We start from the raw sequence: 24,617 nt of genomic DNA on the forward strand, positions 1-24,617 counted from the left end.
TGTTGATTATCCGACCGTCTCTCTGCGACTGGGGTTGAGCGAACGCGTGAGGTACAACGGAATGCGTAGGGAACGCTTATCTCTTGCCGTAGTACTCGATTAATGTTGCCGATCAAACTGGTGGCGAAAGAGAGCCACAAAAAATTCGATATTAATAGTAATAGAAGCGAACAGAAACAACGACGGATGATGTAAAAGCCTATTTTTGTTAAAAAAGTCGGATATTCGATTCTTTATGAGCTGGGAGAAACTACATGAAGCTGATAAAAGATTACATTTTAGAGAGGAATAAACACATCTTCACATAAAAGTAATAACTACTATTACATTTTCGGTATAAAATGAACATCCCTCAATAGGGTATCAAGTTTTCTGCAAAAAATATTGAACACATTTTTTTCTATATTGGATTTTCTATTACATTGATGAGATGTTTGAGGATATATTGGAATATTTTTAATACTAGTCGAGTTAGAGTGAGAACTACAAATTCAAATAAGCAAAGAACAACAATCAATTATTTATATTCAAGATTAAAAAAAAAACTTGGAACTGTCTTCAGGGATGATGATCTGAGAGATGGTACACTTACTTCGGAACAAATAAAATTAAACGAAGAAAAAGAGACGAAACTGAACTAAACCAGATAAACGAAGCTCACGAAACCTTTTGAGACAGTTTCAACGAAGTGCCAAATGAATATTATAGTCATCGTCACGAAAATTAAATTGTACAAAACAACGATATTATCAGTGTTGGAATATGGCAGTTTTTGCTTCCGATCAGCTGCCAGGATTCATATTCTCAAGCTGGAGAGGATACAATATCGTTGCTTGCGTATAGCCATGGGGTGTTTGCATTCGACACATACGATGAGTCTCGAAGTCTTGGCAGGAATAACCCCGCTTAATCTTCGGTTCACAGAATTATCCTACAGATTTCTCATCCGTTGCAAGATCATGAATCCATTGGTGATTGATAACTTCGAAAATCTACTCCAGCTGACTCCTCAGTCAAGTTTTATGTCTTTATCCACGATGTGCACCCTTCACCAGGCATCTCCAACCAAGTTTGCTTCCTATACTTTTGCAATTCCTCTGTCATTTTTTATCTGTCCATGCGACAAAAAATCCATGGAATCCCAGATCATCTTCAATCCAAAGCTATTCCGTCGATATTTTCGGAAAAATATGGGAAAGTTAGATCTGATAAGATGTTCTTTACTGACGGTTCATACATAAATAAACGGGTCCACTGGCTTCGGCATCTTCAATGAAAATTCCAGTGCCTCTTTCAAATTCAAAGATCCTTGTTCCGTGTATGTCGCTGAACTGGGTGCGATATACTACGCACTAGGGATCATTGAAACATTGCCCATCGACCATTATTTTATTTTTTCAGACAGTCTCAGCTCAATAGAGGCAATTCGTTCAATGAAAGTTGATAAACGCTCATCTTATTTCCTAACAAGAATAAGACATCTACTGAGTGTTTTGGTCGAAAAATTATTCAAGATTACCTTAGCATGGGTTCCCTCTCATTACTCGATTCCGGGGAATGAGAAAGCGGACTCGCTAGCTAAGGTGAGCGCTTCAGAAGGCACACTTTTTGAAAGGCAAATTGCTTATAATGAATTTTTCCACATTCCTCGTCAGCACACGCTCGTAAGTTGGCAGCGCATGTGGAGTCAAGATGAGTTCGGTCGTTGGTTACACACGATTATCCCTAAGGTCTCGACGAGTGCATGGTTCAAGGGATTGAATGTAGGTCATGATTTCATTCGCGTGATATCTCGGCTTATGTCCAATCACTACAACCTAAACGCATTGGGCTCGCAGAAAGCAATATATGTGATTGTGGCGATGGCTACCACGACATCGAGCATGTTGTCTGGTCGTGTATCCGTTCCATGCTGCCCGCTCTCAGCTCTCCAGAGCATTGAGGGCGCAAGGCAGACAATCGGATATCCCCGTCCGGGATATCTTAGGTAGCCGTGATCCTGATCTTCTGCTCCATCTATACCTGTTCCTCAGAAACGCCGATGTCAACGTTTAATGATGTTTCCTGCGTTGTGTCCCTGTTTCATATCCCTCCTATCCGAAATTTTCAGTCTAATTTTCCCAAGAACACCTAAGGAAGTGTCCGGGCAGCTTGCGCTGATTACCGGTGGAGGCAACGGGTTGGGTCGGGAGATTGCGTTGCAGTTGGCTGGAAAGGGCTGCAATGTTATCGTAGTGGATGTGGACCTCAAATCAGCAGAGGACACTTGTGTGGTTCTACGAAAACTTAATGTAAAGGCGCATGCCTACCGAGTGGACGTTTCTTCGTACGAGGAGGTGCAAAGCTTAGCTACAGCGGTGTACAAAGACTTCGGACCAGTTGATCTCCTAATCAACAACGCCGGATTGATTCAGTTTAAATTCCTGGAAGGTAACACAACTGAAGATGTCCACCGAATGATCGACGTGAACGTTAAGTCACATATTTGGGTAAGTAAATTATGTTTTACGCAGGATCCATCATAGATGCAAAAAAAAATCTGTTTTCCGGAAACTGATGATGTTGAAAAAAAACTGAAAATATCCAGGGGTAGATTTCAAAACGTAAACGCAATGCTAGCAAGAATTCAAAGCAATGAGTATTTGGTCCGCACAAACCTTAAATCAATTTAGTCACACTTTTCTTAAAGTACGCATGACTTCCATTGGAAGAGTTGATATAGAGCAATTCCACATCATATCAGCCGAAAACCAGCAAATTTTGATGCGACCCGTATTTTGTTATTTTTTCATAAGGGTGACCATTTCTATTTTGGGGTTCGACATATCAAATTGAAGCCAATCACTTGTTGGTCTTTTGTTAAAAAATGCTATACCAGCAGAAAATTTTAACTCTGCTCTCGTTATTATTGATTATATTCGTTTTTTGTTGTTTTCATAGTCTCGGGACAAAAGACGCTATATTTTTGTATAATTTTTCTGGAAATCTAAGGATTTTTCCATATAACATTTATCGAAACCAGAGAGATGTTTTTTTTTCGTTTTTGAGTTATGATTTTTCAAAGTTAACCGATGGTTCGAATAATCAATTTTTTCCTCTTTTTTCCAACACAAAAATTCATAACTTTTGATCTACTGGACCGATTCAGATTATCGACACATAACCAAGGGACCAAGGATGTTATATATTTTTATATTTTTTCTTGAAAGCTAAGGTTTTTTTACATAACATATCCAAAAATCAGAGATGTGTTATTTTTCGTTTTTATATTATGATTTTTCAAAGCTAACATGTTTTCAGTCTTTGTTCAATATTTCTATGCGACTAGACTGGATGTATACGAATAGAATTCAATTAGTTGGTAATGTGTAATGTGTATTTTTTTCAAAAAACGCCTAGCTAATTGGCTTTAATTTGATATATTGATCATCTGAATCGGTCCAGTAGTTCAAAAGTAATAAATTTTTGAACAAAGTCATTTTTGGAAAAAGAAGTGAAAATGATTTTTTGGACAATCGGTTAACTTTGAAAAAACAGAACTCAAAAAGGAAAAAAACGCCTCTCTGGTTTCGAAATATGTTATGTGAAAAATCATCAGCTTTTCAGAAAAAAATATTAAAAAAAATATAGCGCCCTTGGTCCCGAGACTATGAAAACAATAAAAAACGAATATAATCAATAATAACGAGAACAAAATTCAAATTTTCTGCAGGTGTAGTATTTTAAAAAAAGGCTTTAATTTGATATGTCGATCATCCGAATCGGTTTAGTTATGAATTTTAGAAAAAAAGTCATTTTTGGAAAAAAGAGGAAAAAGTTGATTTTTCGGACAAATGGAAATGGTTACCCTACTAAAAAATAAAAAACGAGAGTGCGATAAAGAACACAACTACCACTTTTCAAGAAACTGTATATACTGCCATGCCAAACCGATTTAGTGGTTCTCAGATTTCTATCAGTAATGGTAGTTTTGTTCTTTATTGGAAAATATTAGACCCGTTTTTTTCCTTTTTTTTTCGTTAGGGTGACCATTTCCATTTTAGGGTTGTCCGAAAAATCAACTTTTTCCACTTTTTCCCAAAAATGAATTTCTTTAAGAATTCATAACTTTTGACCCATTGAACCGATTTAGATGATCGATATATCAAATTAGCTAGCTAGCCTTTTATTAAAAAATATTGAACTTGCAAAAAAGATTTTCGTTATTATTGATCACTTTTAATTGTTCTCATGGCTTTGGACTAGAGGGCGCTATATTTTTTTATATTTTTTCTTGAAAGCTGAGGATTTTTTACATAACATATCTCGATATCGGAGATGCTATTTTTTCCGTTTTTGAGATATGATTTTTAAAAGTTAACCGGTGGTCCGAATTTTTTTTTCCCCTTTTATCTGAAAATGACGTTTTTCGAAAACTCATAACATTTGAACTACTGAACCGATTTAGATGAACAACATATCAAATTGAAGCCAATGAGCTTCTTTGGAAAAATGTCACACTTGCGCTTGCGATTGAATTCTAGTCGCATAGATCTAGTCTAGTCACATAGGAATATTGAACGAAGACTTAAAACATGTTAAATTTGCAAAATAATAACTCAAGAACTAAAAAAATAGCATCTCTGGTATCAAGATATCAAGATAAGAAAAATCCTCAGCTTTTCAGAAAAAAATTTGAAAACTATAACGCCCTCTATCAAAAATCCTAACTTTTCGCGAAAGTAATATTTTTTCAAAGAAAAATAAATCATAAACCTCAATTTGATATGTCGATCATCTGAATCGATGCAGTAGTTCAAATGTTATGAATTCTTGTAGTAGAAAAAAAGGGGAATATTTGTTTTTCCGAACTATCGGTTAACTTTGAAAAATAATATTTCAAAAACGAAAAAATAGCATCTCTGATATTGAGATATATTATGTAAAAAATCCTCAGCTTTCATGGAAAAATAGTAAAAATTTAGTTCCTTCTAGTCCAAAGCCATGAGACAATAAAAAACGACTACAATGAATGATCACGAAAACTAAATCCATTTTTTTCAATACTTCAATATTTTTTGATAAAAGGCTAGTTCATTGCCTTCAATTTTATATGTCGATTATCTAAACCGGCTCATATATAGAGTAATGCGGGGCAAAGGTGCGCACCTAACTGTTGTCGTCCAACAACTCTTGAAATAAAAGCAAATAAAATTCCGTTTGCTTACCAAATTGTAGCTATATACATTATCTTCGAAACGTAGTACAGGCGTTTCTCTAGTTGTTTTCGTAATTGGAATTTTCGTAATGCCTTTTTTAATACAAAAAGACAAATGCGCACCTTTGCCCCATAGTGGGGGCAAAGGTGCGCACCGCACGGGGCAAAGGTGTGCACTTATTGAATTGAACTTCTGAGAAAAATAAATTATCATCAAATAAAATTATCATCAGAAGCGGGAGAAGCATCATTACTAAAGAGTGTAGGCACCGTCCAGTAGGCAGGAGGGTTTATGGGTGGAGAAGAGTGGGTGTTATGGTCGAACATACCACGTGTGAATTTTTGAGAGGGATGAAACTGACAATATAATATATCAGAAAATGTCCAACATTTGAAACAGAATCTATAAACTTTTACTTAGTCGCGGCAATACATACACACACTCTTTACAGATACACGGGCCGAAGGTTGTGCAGTCCACTGATCATTCAACAAGAGCCAAAGGTTGTACCGCTCATGACAACTCTACACGAGCTGATGACCGGCTAGTGATCATTCTATCCTGGATTCCTCGAGACGCCCCACGCTAGATATGGGGTACAGACTAGGGAGCGTTGCTGATTAATGGTCAGCTGCATCCCAATAGGAAGTATCCCGTGTCGGGCACACGTACGGAGAACTGAAGGCTGCAACATCCCAATTATGAGAACACTTGTAATACTAACCTCGAGCCAACCGCGACTAATCGGTTACATATTACTAACATAGTTGTAAGCAAACATTGTCAAAATATCGAACTCCCGGCCCCGTTAGGCTGACGCCATATGAGCCTTCATAAAAATATATATTTTGGATAAAAAAAAATCGTCGCGAAAAGAAAATAAAAATTCCATTGCTAACGAAATCGACTGTTTTTTTCCTTTATTTATTTAATTAGGCTCAAGTGGATAAAAAGCCATCATCAAGCAGTACATATCCATACTATTTGAATATATTATAACTACATACAAATCGACTGTTATGCAGGAACATTTCGAATGGATCGCAATCACGTTTGGTAGTCATTAAACTCTAAGCAGTACCCCAATTGGTAAAGTTTGTTAGAGGTTATCTTTCTGCTCCTAACAGTAGAGTTTACAAAGAACGATTGTTCTCTGAAGCTGGCCTGGTGTACGAAGCAAAGCGTATACGGGCGATTACGTCAGTTACGATAGTGTTAACATATTAAGGGCCACACGTTTTGGGGCAAACTTGAACGCTTCATTTGTTCGGATTCCACGAATCAGATCGTTTCCTTCGATGTGGATGAGACGAAGGCGAGCCATCGGTAGGCCTTGTTAGATTCTTCGCAAACCAAGGATTCAACCTTCAAGTGTAGAGAACATGGGTTATTTCGTGATCCATCCGTAACAGACGGAACGCGATACACGAGAAATCTCGTGAGCGGTCCGAAATATGTTAATGAATCAATGTTATGAGTTAATATTATTTAATTTTAAAAAAAAAGATGATTCATCTTGTGTTAATGAGAAATTATTGATTTTTTCCTTTTTCCGGTATCCGGCCAGATAGTAAGTAACTATCCGGTATCCGGCCGGATAACAAATATTGGCGGGATAGGCCGGATACCGTATAGTTACCGGATCGTTACCGGATAGTTACCAGATATCCGTTTCATCTCTAGTTTAATTACACCTCTTTGCGAGAAATCCAATGAAAAATGGAAGAGCAAACTGTGGATGTTTGTGGAAAACTAAACCAATTGCTTTGATTTCGAACTTAACCTTCCAAAGATTTTCAAAATATGCACCAGAATGTAATATCATTCAATACTTAAAACTACACTAGTAAATTTATTTATGTGATTCAGCAAAAATCAATGGGGAATGTGGCTATGTTACATTATTTTTACGTTCAATTGATAATATCTGTAAACTGTCATTCGTACATGTGGCGCTTTTGTGACCTGGGGTGACATTGCGCATTCCGAAACGAGTAACTTGTTTCGAGAAAATTCAAACTCAAAATTTAAGTACTATGTATTATCGTAAACAAAGCTAAGTCAAAGTGGTCGAAACGAACAAAAATCACGCTTTTGTAATGCCGAATTTTTGTCGCTTTTGTAATGCCGAATGCGAAACCTCGGAACATTTGCTCTGCAAATGGGGAGCACTAATAAGACGCAGACTTCAACACCTTGATAAGGGTATTCTGAAGCCCAAGGAAGTTTGGTCTGTGTCGCCGATCAGGACTATAAATTTTATCAAACAGATTATTCCTGATTGGCACCTATCTCCCTATAGCTTTCAGTCTACTTCTTCATCAATAAGGTTGAAGCGTAGTACAAAAAATGGGGCATACCACAATAGTTCAAACTAATGGACGCAGTGGTTCACACCCAACAAGGGAAAAAAATGCCGATTTTTCCGTATCTTCCAATTCGACCAATCAAAACGAGGTATTTCCGTTTGGAGGTTTTTAGATTGTTTGATAGTTGATATTTGATAGTTTCATATGATATATTATTTTATCCATTGTGATGAATTGTTATGGAGTGCTCAGATCGATTGATGCAAATATCTCGTAAATTCATCAGGAAATAACTGACCAATAATTGTAAATACATGAGTCGCCGCATGTGTCGTCAATTTCGACCAATCCGAAGTGGGTATTTCCGTTAGGATAGGGGTTAAGATTTTTCAATTGTTCGATAGTTAGTTTCATGACATATATTATTTTGTTCAATGTAAAAAATTGTTATGGAGTGCCGAAATTGATTGACGCAAAAATCTCATCAATCCATCATGAAATGACTGAGCAATAAGCGTTTGAAATTGGACAATTTTCACGATGTGCTCGATTTTCGTTTTTCAATTTGTACCCCCATATGTTCCCAAAAGACGTAATCCTACGACAAAAATTGTTATGGAGTGCCGAAATTGATTGACACAAAAATCTCATCAATCCATCATGAAATGACTGAGCAATAAGCGTTTGAAATTGGACAATTTTCACGATGTGCTCGATTTTCGTTTTTCAATTTGTACCCCCATATGTTCCCAAAAGACGTAATCCTACGACAAAAATTGTTATGGAGTGCCGAAATTGATTGACACAAAAATCTCATCAATCCATCATGAAATGACTGAGCAATAAGCGTTTGAAATTGGACAATTTTCACGATGTGCTCGATTTTCGTTTTTCAATTTGTACCCCCATATGTTCCCGAAAGACGTGATCCTACGTCAAAACACTGACGCAGCTGGAATGGGAAACTCCCAGTAGTCTGGAAGATGATAAAAAGTAGTAGAAAGTGTTCGAGAATATTTCCATTGAAATAATTTATACAATTTTTCTCAAATAAATGTGTTTTCTCAACCTTTTCCTGGCGGAAATTTAGTTGAAGTCTGTGTTTTTTTGTCTTATATATTTAATCTATATTTGAAGTCGAAGTAGACTCAAGAATAAATTCGTGTATCTACTGTACTATTAGCCTCGTGGCTCGTTCAGGAGGTAATGGACAAACTACAAACAGCATGTTTTGCTTGTTAAGGAGACAGCACTTCTGGTCATTCTTAACCATTCTTAACATTCTTACGAGGGTCACTATTTATATTTCGGGAATTGGCAACACTGATGTCATGTGAGTCCATCTGTCCATTCCATCGTAAAGTTTGACATTTTTGACGATATACGTTAGAGGTGTGCAAATCAGCTCATCATGATGAACAGCTCTGATCATATCAGCTCATCTAAATGAGCTGTTCTTTATGAACAGCTCTTCAGCTCAGTTGACAGTGCCGACTTTCAATTTGGGTCCCAAACTCGATAGCCACGAAGCCAGTTTGAAAATGTTAAAATTCAAATGAAATTTTTCACACCATAATATTAATTACTTGAAACACGTATTCCAGACTATTATTTACAACAGACTCGGCGAGTACAACATTTCCGACATTTTTACTGAGGCTTTACATTACAATAGAAAGTTTTCTTCAAAAAAAAAATCTTATGAGATTTTTGCACCGCCTGCAAACAAAGTGTTTTTCATTGAAATAGAATACTCATTTGATACACAGAAGTTAATTTTCATTAATAATTTGAATTTTAAAAACGTGTTCATTCTGCCTGAGAGCCAATTATTATTTTTGGCGCCCCCTAAACTGGTAAACAAAGATCAATGCCGTCAACGCGAATATAACAGTTGAAAAGACGAGGGACAAATGAAACTAAACTGATGTCTTAACACGAAGAGCGAGAGACGGTCAGTTCATTTGAATCTTACAGCTCACACACTCTCTTCAATTCTACAGCTCTTTTCTCTCCTTCATCATCATCAAAGTGAGCTGAAGAGCTGTTTGATTTTTTTTGCGAGCTGTTCCGCGTCAACTCACTTCAAAGAGTCGATTCTTCGGAACAGCTCATGAGCGGATGGCACATCTCTAATATACGTACTCAGAACATTTTGTCATACGGACGCTATTTGTTTATTTTATATTCAGTTGAAAGTTTGGTCTCGGCAAAAAAATGGAACTGAATCGTGAACATTTTCGTGCGATGATTTTTTACGACTTTCGACGTGGATTATCACAACAAGAGTGCGTCAATCAACTTAATTTGACTTTTGGCGATGAAGCTCCATAAAAAACCACTGTGTATCGCTGGTATAGTGAATTCAATCGTGGTCGTAGTTCGCTGTCCGACGAGTTTCGTGAATGTTGTTCCTATTCCCGAAATATAAATAGTGACCCTCGTAACACAGTTTTTTGTCACCAGAATCGAGGCATGACGAGTATATTCGTCAATCACAGAGTAAGTTGCGCTGGTAAGATGAAAAAGATGGGTTTATTTTATAAAATTGAAAATTTTATTACTAACCTTTACTTCTTTTGTTAACATAAGCATATATTACATACATATTAAACTAAAAATGCAATGGATTCAACTAAACATTATACATATAAAAGTAAGAATTCAATTTCTTGCTGTGAAGTGATATTCAGCGAAACAGGGTATTATACACAATGGGACTTTGCAAATCGAATACCAGTAACGCGATTCCATACTGATCTTAAGTTTTAAGCAATCCGAACATCTAAAAAATATTATCATCGCACATGAATAAATTCATTATGCGGACTGGCAAACTATTTCACATCATCTCAAACGGTTTATATTTTCTATTGGTTTGTTTTATTCCGGCATAGCCTCAAAATATTCTAAACATCTTGAAATTTGAGAATATGTTTTGTTTTTTCCCAAAAAATGCAATTTAAATAGCTCATTTAAAAAAATGCAATTTAAATGGTCACTGATTTATACGCATGACGAGTATACTCGTCAATACACAAAATTTTGCCACTCCTCCTTGACGAGTATAATCACAGTTAACTGGTTAACAATGAATTAGTTAACAATGAATCGTATGGATGAAAATTTTAAGGAACTTTCAATTTTTTTTTGGGGCTCCTGCTTCATCATGCTTCATCGTGTGCTCCCGTAGCGGAGTGGTTAGCGCCGCACATTATCATGCCGGGGATTCGGGTTCGATTCCCGTTTTGGTCTAAATTCATCACAAATGTCCGTTAAATGATGAAAAAATAAAAAAAAAATGAAAATGAAAAATCGTTTTTTTTCACTTGAAAAATTCATTATGATTTTCGCTTCGCAATGGCAGAACAGGAAGCTTAATGCCGTCAATCTGAATTGAATAAATGAACATTGAGGTTAGTGTTGCGAAATCTTTTTTTTTTCTCACTCTAGAGATCTATCTCAAGAATTACAGCTGCTAAGACATTTGAAACGATAAACTTTTCAAAGATGAAGACGGCGAAAGATTGTGGGACAAAACTGTGCATATAAAATTGAATCAATGTATGTCTGTCTATGAAAATTAAGCTTTTGTTTTCCAAAAAATGGAATGAACTTTTCGGACAACCCAATATGAACTATTCTGATTTCTTCCAGATTTTTATTTTCATTCTTCCTGATTTTGTAAATTATAGTTGGAAACCCTGCCGTAAGCGACTCTCTTTATATCACAAAAGTGTACTACTAATCTAAAACCCAAACAAACGAAAAATCAAACAAAAATCTAGCAAATCTAACAAAAGTGATTTATTATTGAGTGCTTTGTTGAGTGAATAATTGCGAAAATAATGAATCCCGAAATTTCACCGATTTCGTACCGGTAGCAAACTTGGAAAATCAAATCCCCGGGGATCAATCAGACCCCGAAAAAGCAACCAGGATTGCACAAACAACTGAAATGTTTTGCAAGGCTGATAGAATTTTAAAGGCGATGCAAACGCCTCAATCAATAAGAGAATTTCTCGATGACACGAATGTGACATTGTGATAAAGTGTCTTAAATCAAATAAAATAAAAAAGATAATTGCAACCGTTCCACGAAAACCCCGTCAAGTTGCATTCATTCATACGGGCGGTAGAAAATCCTTTACCGTTCGTGAATGCATCAAAAGGTACACCATTCAGGTATGGCTTCAGTCCATACGTGCTAAAATTACCGGCGACGCGGATCAGGTGCCGGAAATATACGGTACCCCGCTTGTCTCGGCGGAAACGTCCGAGTTCGTAGGCCAGCAAAGCCGCAAATACCACCAAGAAATTTCATTTTTGGTCCTCCATAGAATTTAAATAAACCGAATGGCCCACCTCGTAATTTCTCTGCTCCGAGATCTGCCCAGTTTTTTCAAAACCTGTTTCGATGGAAGTCGATCCTTCCATAAGATCGCGATAAATAAATTATATGAATGGACCACAAGGTCAAACCTAGTATCACGAAGGCGTATAGCCATACGATCCACAATATATGCAAATGACTATGAATATCATTATAGTGAAAACCATAACGATCAAGACCAAATGCATGGCGCTACGGATGAACCGGATACGCAAGACAATGCATCAGAAGCAGAACCTGATGAGCTAAATTTTCATTTAACGGAAGAAGCAGCAACGAATCTGTAAACATTTTTTTACCGTTTATCAATATTTCCACGCACAAAAACCCCGTAAAGTTTTTAATTGACACAGGAGCTAATAAGAATTACATTAGCCGAAGACATGTTAACTTGAGCAAATGTCGTCTTATGCACCCCGTCAAAATTAGAAACGTTAGCGGCTTACACACAGTAAACAAATCTGTCAAATTTAACCCTTTTGGCAAAATACCGGACACTACAAAACAAACCTTCCACGCCTACGATTTCCATCAGATTTTCGATGGATTCCCCAAGGGCGTTATTAAAATGTTTCGTAAATACCCCGAAAGAACAGTTGCCTTGTTGAATTCTAACGAAACCAAGGTAATAAGCCTACCAACTGATTTGCATGACGAAGTCTTCTACTTAATGGATGACGTCTTCATATCACCAATCGTAGCAATAATTTTTGGAATTCATCGTTCAACAGGCAATCGCTTCTCCGCAATAGTAACTAATTTCAAAAATAAGGCCTGCGAAAATAGAGATCAACAACCCTATAGAAACCGAACTTAACAACTTCTCTGTGGAAGAGCCAGTTCGAGATGGAGGACTTCCTATCTTCGATCAACTAGGCTGTTGATCATTTAAACACCGAAGAATTTTTTTTAATTTTTTTTATGTGGAAGGATAAAAATTGTCTTTCACAAACGCGATTAAACACAATGTTACGACACGAGACGATGTGCCAATCCACACGAAATCATAATGCTACCCTTTCTGCCACAGAGAGGAAGTTCAGCGAAAGATTTCGAAAATGCTTGATCAAGGCATTATAAAACCTTCAAATAGTCCGTGGACTTCACTTGGTCTGGATAGTTCCAAAAAAATTGGACGCATCCGGCCAGAAATGAATGGCGACTTGTCATAGACTATCGTAAGCTGAATGAGAAAACGATCGATGTTCGTTATCCCATTCCTAATATTAACGACATTCCTGATAAGCCAGGCCGTTGCATTTATTTTTCGACACCAGATCGAAAAAATCCGTGGTTAGTGTCGAAAGCGAACATAGAAAATAAAACGTAGATTACGAAAATCACCTTGATTTTTGTTCTAACTAACTGTAACTAACGATTTCTGAGGCACTGAAACTTATTTTTGAACGACCCTCGTATTTATTCGAAGAGGGTGCAATTGAATGAAAAAACTCCAGAAAATATGTTTTCTCCGTTTGAGTTCAGTTTTAATAGTCATTTAATTCAGCCTCTTCAAAATAGAGTAATTTTTGATATTTCAACACAAATAACGAAATTCGACTTTTTTCCCTATTATTAATTGAAAAAAAGCAACTGAATATAATTCATGAAAGTATAAAGAGCTATAAAATAACATAAAAAAGTATTCTTGGTGTAAGAATCAGAACATACCAAAACTGCATGCTCGAGACAAACATATTTTTAACATTTCATGCAGCTGTAGCGTGTTTTTCAGGTCTTATCGAAGAGAAGAATGAAAACAACCTTTTGGATAATTACCAGATGATAAAGGTTCTGGAATATAAAGTTTGCATGGTTCTAATACAGTAGAACCTCGATTATCCGCGGAACAGTCTGGTTAGCTCACCATGAATAACAAAAATCGCGAATAACGCAAGAAAGAACTAAAACAAACGCGAAAACAAATTTCAGCATGAAAACTATGTTTTATCAATACAGAAATCTTTAAACTATACATCTACAAGATCGTGTACACCAGTGGACAGATAATGCAGAAGGGCACGAGCCTATCTCTCACTGACCAATTCCGGGAAGGTCTATGGATTTACTATGGAACTCGCTGTCGCGCATAATCCGCACCGCCAATCATCCGCTCGCGAATAATCGGGGTTCCACTGTATTCTTTATCTCTGTATTCTAGGTAAACTAAGAATGATCGCCATTTTTTAGATGGGGCATAAAACTATGATGTAAGAGGATTTCAAGGAACTTCCTTTTCATTTTCTTGTTTACTTGTCGATATTGCTCATTATAAATAAAATATCCCCGAAACTGTAACTGTAAAAGATAACCATAAGCAACCGATTAGTTTATAGTTTACTGTTTACAATTCTTTCACAAGTTTGTATATGTGTGGTTGTTGTATTTAACGAATAACTTTACTTGGTCAAGCATTTGTATTTTGATTTTGCACGTATGAATCTAACGACGAATAGTTAATATATGAATTCGTGCAATCCGGTGACAAAAAAGACTAAAATCAAATAAGGATAGTACGGTAATGATCTTGTGCATTATATTTAATTAATATTCCACGCCACTAACATTAATTTATACATTTCATTCAACAATGTTTTAGAATATGAAAAAAGTCACTTCTTCGAAAAAACTATGGTTATACCTATGATACAACCGCAAGGTTGACGTAGGACTGCCGTTGGCTTAGTATGGAAATGTATTTCTTCAATTAGCAATAATTCCACCTCGGATGATCCTCATTGGGTGCGATATCGCCGCTGCGCAGTGCTATCTTTTGTGTATTGATTAAATTATTGATTAAAATAGTGAATGAATGAAACTATTTACGAATTCAGTTGCAAACAAATCTCAATTTAAGTCAATTCATGATAGTAGTTATCGCAGCAAATAGTTATCAACATGTTGCCTAATCATCAAACGGTATACGTAGAAGTTCAGTGAGTTGGCGACATGAAGGGATATCTTCCAATGCAGTCTCGAATTATCGAGCCAAAGCGTTGCATTTGTACTCGCTTTTGTAGACCGTGATAGCAAAACGAATTCTGGAGTGGAAAAATGTTTGGGGGTATAAAAGTATTGCCGACTTGAATGTATCTGCAAAGCCGATTCTCCCAACTTCTTGGTTTCAGAATCTGTATTGAGAAAACACATTCCGGTTTGCAAAAATGCAAGCGAGTACAAAAGTACTCGTAGTTTGCATCTTTCCCCAGGCTTCATAGTTTTGAAGTCTGTGTTAGGGAAACATTCCAATTTGCAAAAACGCAAACGAGTACGACAATTCCCACTGCTTGCATCTAAATTTCTATGCCGATTTCCACATGCTCCATGGTTTTGAAGTCTGTGTTAGGGAATCATCCACCCATTCCAGAGATCGTACCTCAATCGTTGTGCAATCGTAACTGAGTGGATTTCCGAGCGGCACTCGCTTATATACCGATTGATGTGATTTCAATAGCCTGTTTTGAAAGCAATTTTAGGGCTATTGAAACAAGTTTATGGATCGAAAAGTAACAAGCATATAACACATAGACATTTTATCTTTCGAATGAAGTGTATATCATACCATTTCGTTTAGTTGTTTAGGAGCTGTTAACGCTCAAAATCTCGTTCTCCGGCGTAACGCTTTCGTTTTCGAAACTTTGAACTTACACCCCAGTATAGAAATGAAAGACGTAGTCCTACGTCAAAAGTTCCTCCTATACTCGTAATAACTAACTTCGTTTGACCATAATTGTTTTGTCCAGGCGAGAAACATTCAAATAACAAAAATTCCAGTGTTTCATAACTACAGAACCAGATGGAAAAACTCTCACTCCGTGAAGTCAATATCAAGTTTATATATCAGCTCGAATAACTTATTCGGGGTGATTTCGACCAAGCTGTGGCATATTGTATTTTGTATCTCGTTCCACCCAGAGGATACTGCTCGTTTCAGCTCTACAAAATTCTCATACTGTTTGTTAGTTGCATCTACTGTTCGTACGATCACACCATATCATAAGTTATCGATAGGGTCTTGAACTGGTAAACAAGCTGACCAGTCCAAAATCTGAAGCACTTTTTCATTAAATTATGCCATGGCCGTCCAGATTTTATGAATTGATGCCAAATTATCTATAATCACTATGGTTTTGGCGCAAAAATGGCAGTAAATGATTCTAAAGTACTTCGTTGTACTTCTGACTATCCATCGTGTTGTCGTGTTGATGGAAAACTGTCTGAACCAAGCCTTTGTGAGAAAATTCTCCCCAAACCATCAAATTTCTGCCTCCAGTTACGAGTTGAAAATTTACATTACTCGTTCCATCCGCGTTGACGGCATTGAGCTTCGTATTACGAAATAGGGGAGTAGGCATGACAATATGGGTTTACAGAAAAAAAGAACGTACTTTTGAAATAAAAATTATGAATGAAAATTATTTTTACCAAACCAAATTAATACTCTATGTAAATCAAACTCACTTTTGCTTGCAAGTAGTGAAAAAATATCATACAAAAATTGTGTCTAAAGATAATTTTATATTATAATGGTAAGTTTTGGTGAGAATATCTGAAAATTCATAGAAAATAGTTTAAATTAGGGTCAGAACAACGTATTTCTAGTAGGTAAATAACGCGAAGAAAAAAATTTCATGCAAATTTTAGCAATTTAAAACTGCCTTAGGGTCGACTAATCTGATAGAGAATAGTTGGCCTCATACTAATATCGTATCCAGATGTCAACACCATTCTGCCGTTAACGCGAATAAGTCCTTCTAGTATGGAGCCTGGTTTGTGATGTGACTCTTCGCTCAAACTCGTCTCGTCGAACTAAAGGTACGATATGTTAAATGGCAAAGCTGCAAATTCGCAAAGTATTGATATTCAATCAATTTTTTGGAATTGATTTTTACATTTTCGCGGGTCGTTCAACCTTTAGCACTTTAAGATGAATAGGAAAAATGTATTCAAGACCCCTGAGAAGGTATTAAGATTAGAAATTTCTTAATATTAAATTCAATTTTTGTTTGAATTTTTCGAACGGTGTATATAATAAATTATTATTCTTAGAGATTCCATTACTTTATCAACAACTATGTCGAACTTTATATTTTAATCAGACATCTCGTGTTAGATCTATTATAATCGGAGAACAAGTCAATGATTTTTGATGCACCCTTATAAAAAAAAACACAATTAATATTGGTTATTGAATACAAAACATGGGATCCTCCGCTGTATTTAACAAGTTTTAAGAAACGGAGGGAGTCGAGTGAAATTCTGAAATAAAATTGAATTGTGGAGTTGCTCTATATGAGTTTTATACTCAACTCAATGTATTACAACATTTCGTCGTTCACTAACACAAACATATGTCACAAACTGCTTCACCTTAGTATGAAGTTTGATACGTTTTGTCTTGACAACTAGCTTTCTTGAAAGCCGTTCGTGGGTGATTATATTCCATCCAGCCAGGGATGCCAGGTTATTTTTCCAAATATTTATAACGACACAGAAAATGCATCACAATCATACTGACCAAAATATGTTTATTCCAGTCCATGTAAGGACCATGGGGACCTACACTGATTTTTTTTTGTTAGAAGAGCGTTGATCACTGGGATTGACAAATAAAATAAAAAATATGAGTTGTTTTCGGATACGTTATGAAATGTGACTACTTTTAAATAGCATTATATTGATATTGTGCAAGAACTCTTGATTCGGACTGAATGGAAAGCGCAGCCAGAACAGTGCGATGCTCAACGTGTTAATCTTGCGACCTTGCAAAATTGCTCCCGTGGCCAGGTGGTTGGCGTCATACATATCATGCCGGGAGTTCGAGTTCGATTCCCGTTCTGGCCGGGGGATTTTTCGACATAGAAACTTCTTCTGATTTGCACTGCGGACACGCCTATTCTACAGCTTGACATTCAGAATACATTCAAGATGTGTTATTTGGCATAGAAATTGTTTTTTTTTCAATCGTTTTTACGAGTTTTTACATGTTAAAATATTTGGCGCCTCTGCTCGCAGCTATTTGCGACAGTTCGATCATCAACAGAATATTGCCGTGAACGGAATCCGCGAGCGTCGATGGTGTGGGTGTGGTGTCTGACAGCTTCAGCACCTCGTGTATTCGTAGCGCACGCATAGAATGGAATGGAATGGTGTAGAAGAGAGAGGAGTAAAAAAAATACTCTAGCTCGCGTTACACACATTCAAACGTTATTCGCTGTGTATTCGGGGCTCGGCATCCTCTCTGGCTGGCTGCTGTTTCAGTCATTTCGAATCAGCTGACGGGTTTGGACGTTTCTTTACGTCGTTCGTTCGTTTGTTCATTCGTTCGTTCATTCATACGTTTGATCGGCCACTTTAAATTGCTCTGTGGAGAAGCGAAACAACAGTTTGTATGAGTGGAAGGATGGTCAAAATTATCGCAACGTGTGCGTGAGCAGGAGATTCAATAATATTTGGCAGATTGTGATGCGAAGATGTGCAAACGGGAATAATTAGTGTGGATCCGCGGGTAACATTTATTATTACTGCCTTCAAGATTCAGTTCCGTAGTGGGAGAGGGGCAAACGGTTGACCCCTGTAAATTTTGAATAGAAATCGACAGGTTCGATCGCTGTGGTCCCGCAGAACAGTGCACTCGGGAGAAGAGAAGGGAGTTTACAAGTGCGTCAGAAAGAGAAGAAACATCATTTTTTTCTTCCCCGAGACGACCTTTTTTTGCTATCTCTAAATTCCACGAGCACAGAGATCACATCGTCTTGGCGCCGTCGATGGCGGTTTGTCGAAAAAGTGGCCGATGTGTATGAAAATAGAAGAAGATAAATATTACATCCCAGCCAAATTGGCACGGGTTTGATGCTGCGGGTATTTGATAATCGGAGAAGTGTCAGTGTTACGGTATTTCCGTGCTTCCGCTGTTGTCCAGCGTCCGCCGCCTTAATGTACCTGTGCCAAAGGGGTACATAGTGTATGTGTGTGTTTGTGTGCACTCAAACGAGAGGAGTCCATCTTCGTTTGACATTTCGTTTTAGTGCGATATTCGCACGTGAGAGAAATCGTGCAAGAATTTTCTTTTTCCTAAACGGGTACGATTAGGATGTGTTTTAAATTTGTGGTTGTATAAATAGTAATCATAACAGTGAGGCAAAAAAAAACAACGACGGTCCAGCGGGGAAGGAAACAAATGAATGATTTATAATACCGACAGATAAAAGAGGAAAAGGCGAGCCGTGGAACACATAGCCAGCCGTTTAGACGTTTTGGTGCGAGTATTTGCTCGGGTTCGTTCGTCTGTTCGTGTGTAATATTTTTTCTTCTTCGGTGTAACCTATTCGCCAGCGAGCAGCGGTTCGTCGGTTGCTGTTTACAAGTGTGAGGAAGCAAGTGGATTAAAAGAGCGTTTTGTTTTTATTGTTTGTGTGCCACACCGGGACCGAGTGGAGTTCAGACCGAGTGCGAGCGAAAATAAAAGGTACGGAAATTGTTGTTTTAAATACTGTTGTGGGGGTTTTCGGTAGGAATGGAATAGAATGGAGTGCTTTGGACAGCATTACCGGTGCTTTACGCAACGAATATTAATCAAACATTATTTCATGAGGTCATCAGGTTCACTCAGGCCGCTGTAATTCAGTCCTGTTTTGTTATTGATGGACTGATTACTACAAACTAAATTGTATACATTCATTACTCTTCAAGAACAAATCTTAGGATTGACTGAAATCCAAATCTTGTCCCCGTGTTTATTGCTTGAATGAGTTTACGCTATGTTTCCAAGAGAATCTATGCTTCACTAGCTGACCCGGCAAACTTCGTCCCTCCCAAAATTTGTTTTTTGTTATCAATACCTTCAAACATTCACGTTTTCTTACTAAGCGCAAGTTCATGAATCCAATCGCAGAACTGTTCATTGATTGATCTTCTAACCGACCCCGTTGAATTTACTTTTTACTAAAGAAAGCCTAGTACTTCTACCAAAACTCATCATTATAATATCAGATTATTTTCAGACACAATTCTCGTTCAAGATTTTTCAACCACTTGCAAATAACATGCTTCTCCGTTACATGGAATAAATGTTTGATACGGATAATATAATAGAATAAAGACAGACCTCTCCCCTCTTTTCCCCTTAGAGAGGGGGTAGGAGTGTCTATTCACCATAGAAACGTCTCATGCCTCCTAAAATCTTCACATGTCAAATCAGGCTCCATTTGCTTGATCAGTTTTCGATTTATTCAGAAATTTGTTTTTCATTTGTATGACAGCCCACCCTAAGAGAGGGGGGGGGGGGAGTATCTAACCACCATAGAAGCATTTATTGCATCCTATAACCTCCACATGCCAAATTTGGTTTCGTTTGCTTGATTAATTCTCGAGTTATGCAGAAATTTGTGTTTCATTTGTATGGGAGCCCCGCCCTTAGAGAGGTGGGAGGAGTGTCGAACCACCTTAGAAATGTTTCTTCCCCATGAAACCTCCACATGCCAAATTTAGTTCTTAGAGAGGGGCGTGGAGTGTCTAACCACCGTGAAAACATTTATTGCGCTCTAAAACCTTGATATACCTAATTTGGTTTCGTTTGCTTGATTAATTCACGAGTAGTGTAGAAATTTGTGTTTCATTTGTATGGTAGCCCCCCTTAGAAAGAGGGGAGTCTCAAACTATAAAACCTTCCCCGGTCCCAAATACCAATTTTCATGTCGATCGGTTCAGTAGTTTCCGAGTCCATAAGCATCAGACAGACAGACAGACAGGAATCGATTTATATATATATATATATATATATATATATATATATATATATATATATATATATATATATATATATATATATATATATTTAAGAGACACGTAATAACGACGGATAACGCAAGTAGCTATTTTTCAATCCTTTCGAGATTCGAGTTCCACGTCAAAAATAGACTATCCCCAATAACAAAATCTTCGACTCTGAAGCTCCAATTCAATCTTAACCCTTTCATTACTTGCTAATTCAGACAAGTACAAACACAATACAGCCGTTTCGTTTCCTGATACGCCTGTTGATTTTAGCTTCCCTTCAACTTCATATATTACGCCGTCAGCCATCATTTCACTACTGGGACGCAAACCTGCAAGCTCTATGGAAGCTTCTAACCCCCTCGCCACAGTCGCGTTATTCCCGCCAGCGTCCTGCAGTCGTCCCAGACCTGTGTGTGAGAGCGGAGAGGGAGACTTCCAACCCGCCATTGCAGGCAAGTGTAAAGATGTATGCGATCAGAATAGTTCGCTTCCTGTGTTGTCTACTGCTTCCAGCACTGATCCTGATCATCCGATGTCACTCTACTATCAAAATGTCAGGGGCTTCGGACCAAAATTCCGCAATTACGTTTACTACAAACGAGTTGTGATTATGACGTGCTCGTTTTCACGGAAACATGGCTCCGTGCTGACATTGGTAGTGCTGAAATTTCCAGCGAATACACGTTCTTCCGATGCGACCGAAACGAATCAACCAGCCAACATTCACGTGGTGGAGTGTTGGTAGCGATAAGAAATCACCTTAACTGTGAATCTGTGTTTTTGACACATTGTGACATGCTGGAGCAGGTAGCAGTTCGTGTCAGTCTACATGGGCGATCCCTCTACATTGTTGCTATTTACCTACCGCCAAATTCTAGCCCCGAACTTTATTCCGCACACGTAAACGCCATTCAGTGTGAAACAATGTTCACTATTAGTTTGCGTCAAATTAACAGTTTCGTTAATTGTAATGGTAGATTGCTGGACCTGGCATCCGTCAATTTACCAGAGCATCTTGACCTGGTACTTCCTCCGTCTTCACTGCTACCGGTAGACAATCATCATGTGCCGCTTATTTTATTAATCGACAAGCGCTGTGACGCGTCTCCTCTACAAGACGTCCGAGACGATAAGCGCAATTTCAACTTTCGGACATGTGATTTCAGTATACTGAACAACGTACTTGGTGATGTCGACTGGGAAGTGCTACTGCAGGATGGATCATTAGACGAAATAGTGGCGACGTTCTACGACAAACTGCAGAGAACAATTAACGATCATGTACCTAGAAGAAGACCATCGTCTAGCTCAAGTTTCAACAAACTATGGTGGACACCGGACTTGCGCAATATGCGCAACAACCTCAGAAAATCCCGCAAACGGTTTTTTCTGTCACCATCTGACGACGACAGAGCCAATCTTCGTCAATTGGAAGCATCCTACAAAGTATTACTCCAATCAACCTACGAGAATTATGTGTCAAGGATCCAAGCAACTGTTAAGCAAGACCCCTCACGATTCTGGGATTTCGTCAAGCAACGAAATTCAAATAACCGAATCCCACATAACGTCAGCTACGATGGAGTGAATGCTCACAACAACACAGAAGCAGCAGACCTCTTCGCTACGTTCATTGAAAGTGTATTCAGCAAAGGATCCCCGGTACAACGCCATGATTGTTACGCTCATCTGCCGTCTTATGATATCGACCTTCCTGATCATTTTTCCACATCCGAAGTTCTAAAGGCTCTTGAGGATCTAGACGTTAAGAAAGGTTCTGGTTCGGATGGCATTCCGCCATTGCTCTTGAAGAAATGTAGTGCTACACTAGCAGCACCAATTTCGTATATATTCAATCGCTCACTACAAGATCGGATATTTCCATCGGCATGGAAAATGGCAATCATTGTACCAATCCACAAAACTGGCAACTGTAACTGCGTTTCAAACTATCGAGGTGTTTCTTTACTTTGCAGCCTCAGCAAAGTTTATGAAAAATTGGTGCACAACGTTCTTTATAACACAGTCTCGCCATTCATCTCTGAAAATCAACATGGTTTCATGAAGCACCGGTCAACAACTACAAACTTGATGTGTTACGTATCCACCCTGACTCGCGAGATGGAATCAAGAAAACAGATTGACTATATATATCGATTTTGCTAAAGCATTCGATACTATACCACACATCCTCGTTGTTGACAAAATGAAGCGCATGGGCTTCCCGGGATGGATCATGGAGTGGATTTATTCGTACTTGACGGATCGCTCCGCTTCTATAATGGTTAATTCTGCCTACTCTCGATCATTGTGCATTTCATCCGGCGTACCTCAAGGCAGTGTTCTTGGTCCGCTGATTTTCAACATCTTTGTGAACGACCTGGGAATCCTGCTGTCATCGTTCAACCTCTCTTTCGCGGACGATTTGAAACTATTTCGTATTGTCTCATCTTCCATGGACTTCGCAGCCTTACAGAACGATTTAAATGTAATAATAACATGGTGTGACAATAATGGTATGCGGGTTAATAGTGACAAATGTAAGGTGATAACCTTCACTCGTGGCACCAATCCGCTCAATTGTCGATACTTGCTGGGGCTTGATCCTGTTGAACGAGTGCAGACAGTGTGTGATCTGGGCGTTAAATTCGATTCCAAGCTCAGTTTTAATGAGCACATAGGTACAATCACCGCCAAAGCATTTTCGGTATTGGGATTCATTCGTCGACATGCCTCTAGCTTCACTGATATTTATGCTCTCAAGACGTTGTATTGCTCGTTGGTACGTAGTATATTGGAATATGCCGCTCCGATTTGGTGTCCGTATCAGGTAACGCAAATTCTCGCGATTATTTTATTAGATTTGCTTTGCGGGAGCTACCATGGAGGGATCCAGAGAATCTACCACATTATTCAGATCGATGTCAGCTTATTAGTTTAGAGACTTTTTCTGCCAGACGTACAAATTAGCGACGATTGTTCGTATTCGACTTAGTGCAAGGTAATATTGATTGTCCCGCCCTGCTCGAACGAATTCCGTTTTACGTTCCTCCCAGACGACTACGTTACTCACCGTTATTGGCTATCTTTTCCCACAGAACTAACTACGGTCATAATAGTCCTTTCGACTCGTGTCACCGCGTGTTCAATGAAGTAGGGGAAGATTTTGATCTAACAATGTCGAAACATGAATTTATTAGTAGAATTAGGAGATAAAATAAGAAATATTCAATCAGTCTGTACGAATTAAGCGAAGACGGTGTAAATAAATAAATAAATTACGGCAGTGTGCTACCCCTGTACGGAGCACTGCGCCGAAAAGTATGCACATCGCGCTGGTGTGATCGAAGAGCAGTATGAATTTCATGTCGTCTAAAGACGACGCTCGTACCACAGCTCGTCGCGCGGATGTCGTTAATAAACGTTCTGTGGAGGCGATCTGGCGTAGTGGTAACATCCATACCTCTCACGCAGAGATCACGAGTTCAATTCTCACTCCCGACATTCTTCCAAAAATGGAAGTAGGGGAACCCGGGGCAAGAGTGCCACCTTAAGCTAATACGCGTTTTTGAATGCTCTTTTGTTATACTTTTTCCGTTTTTTGTTGGTTTGTTCATTTATACTCCTATTTAGGTGTAGCTATGCTTCCAATTGTTCAAAAGTTATGTTTACTATGAAAATGTTTCATTTACAAAAATGATGTTTTTGGCTTGTATTTTTCCAGTACGGGGCAAGAGTGCCACCTCGACGAGGCAAGAGTACCAATCTTATAAAAATATATTTTTTGATGAAAGAAGCACTGTGAAATTCACGGTGGTTCCAAAGAACGCAAACTCAAGTTCTGGTGGCGTTCACGAAAACCGGCAAGCCAATCTTCTCCGGCCAATTTGGATGTTTTGTCGGAAGAGTGATCTAAATTATTTCATTCTGCGATTTTAT

The 24,617-nt window shown here is 38.1% G+C and overlaps 1 protein-coding gene across 3 annotated transcripts in view; it reads left to right on the forward strand.

Annotated features, from left to right (window-relative positions):
- The first annotated feature begins 18,174 nt into the window (after positions 1–18,174).
- Positions 18,175–24,617, forward strand: part of LOC129779180 (furin-like protease 1) — a 511,125-nt gene continuing 504,682 nt past the window's right edge. For 2 of the 3 annotated variants that reach the window (XM_055786475.1, XM_055786477.1), the window contains exon 1: positions 18,175–19,368. The gene's annotated coding sequence lies outside the window, so the exon portion shown is untranslated. The remainder of the gene's footprint in view (positions 19,369–24,617) is intronic. The other variant, XM_055786476.1, reaches the window with a different exon arrangement.

Source organism: Toxorhynchites rutilus, chromosome 3, assembly GCF_029784135.1.
Source record: "Toxorhynchites rutilus septentrionalis strain SRP chromosome 3, ASM2978413v1, whole genome shotgun sequence".
NCBI lineage: Eukaryota > Metazoa > Arthropoda > Insecta > Diptera > Culicidae > Toxorhynchites > Toxorhynchites rutilus.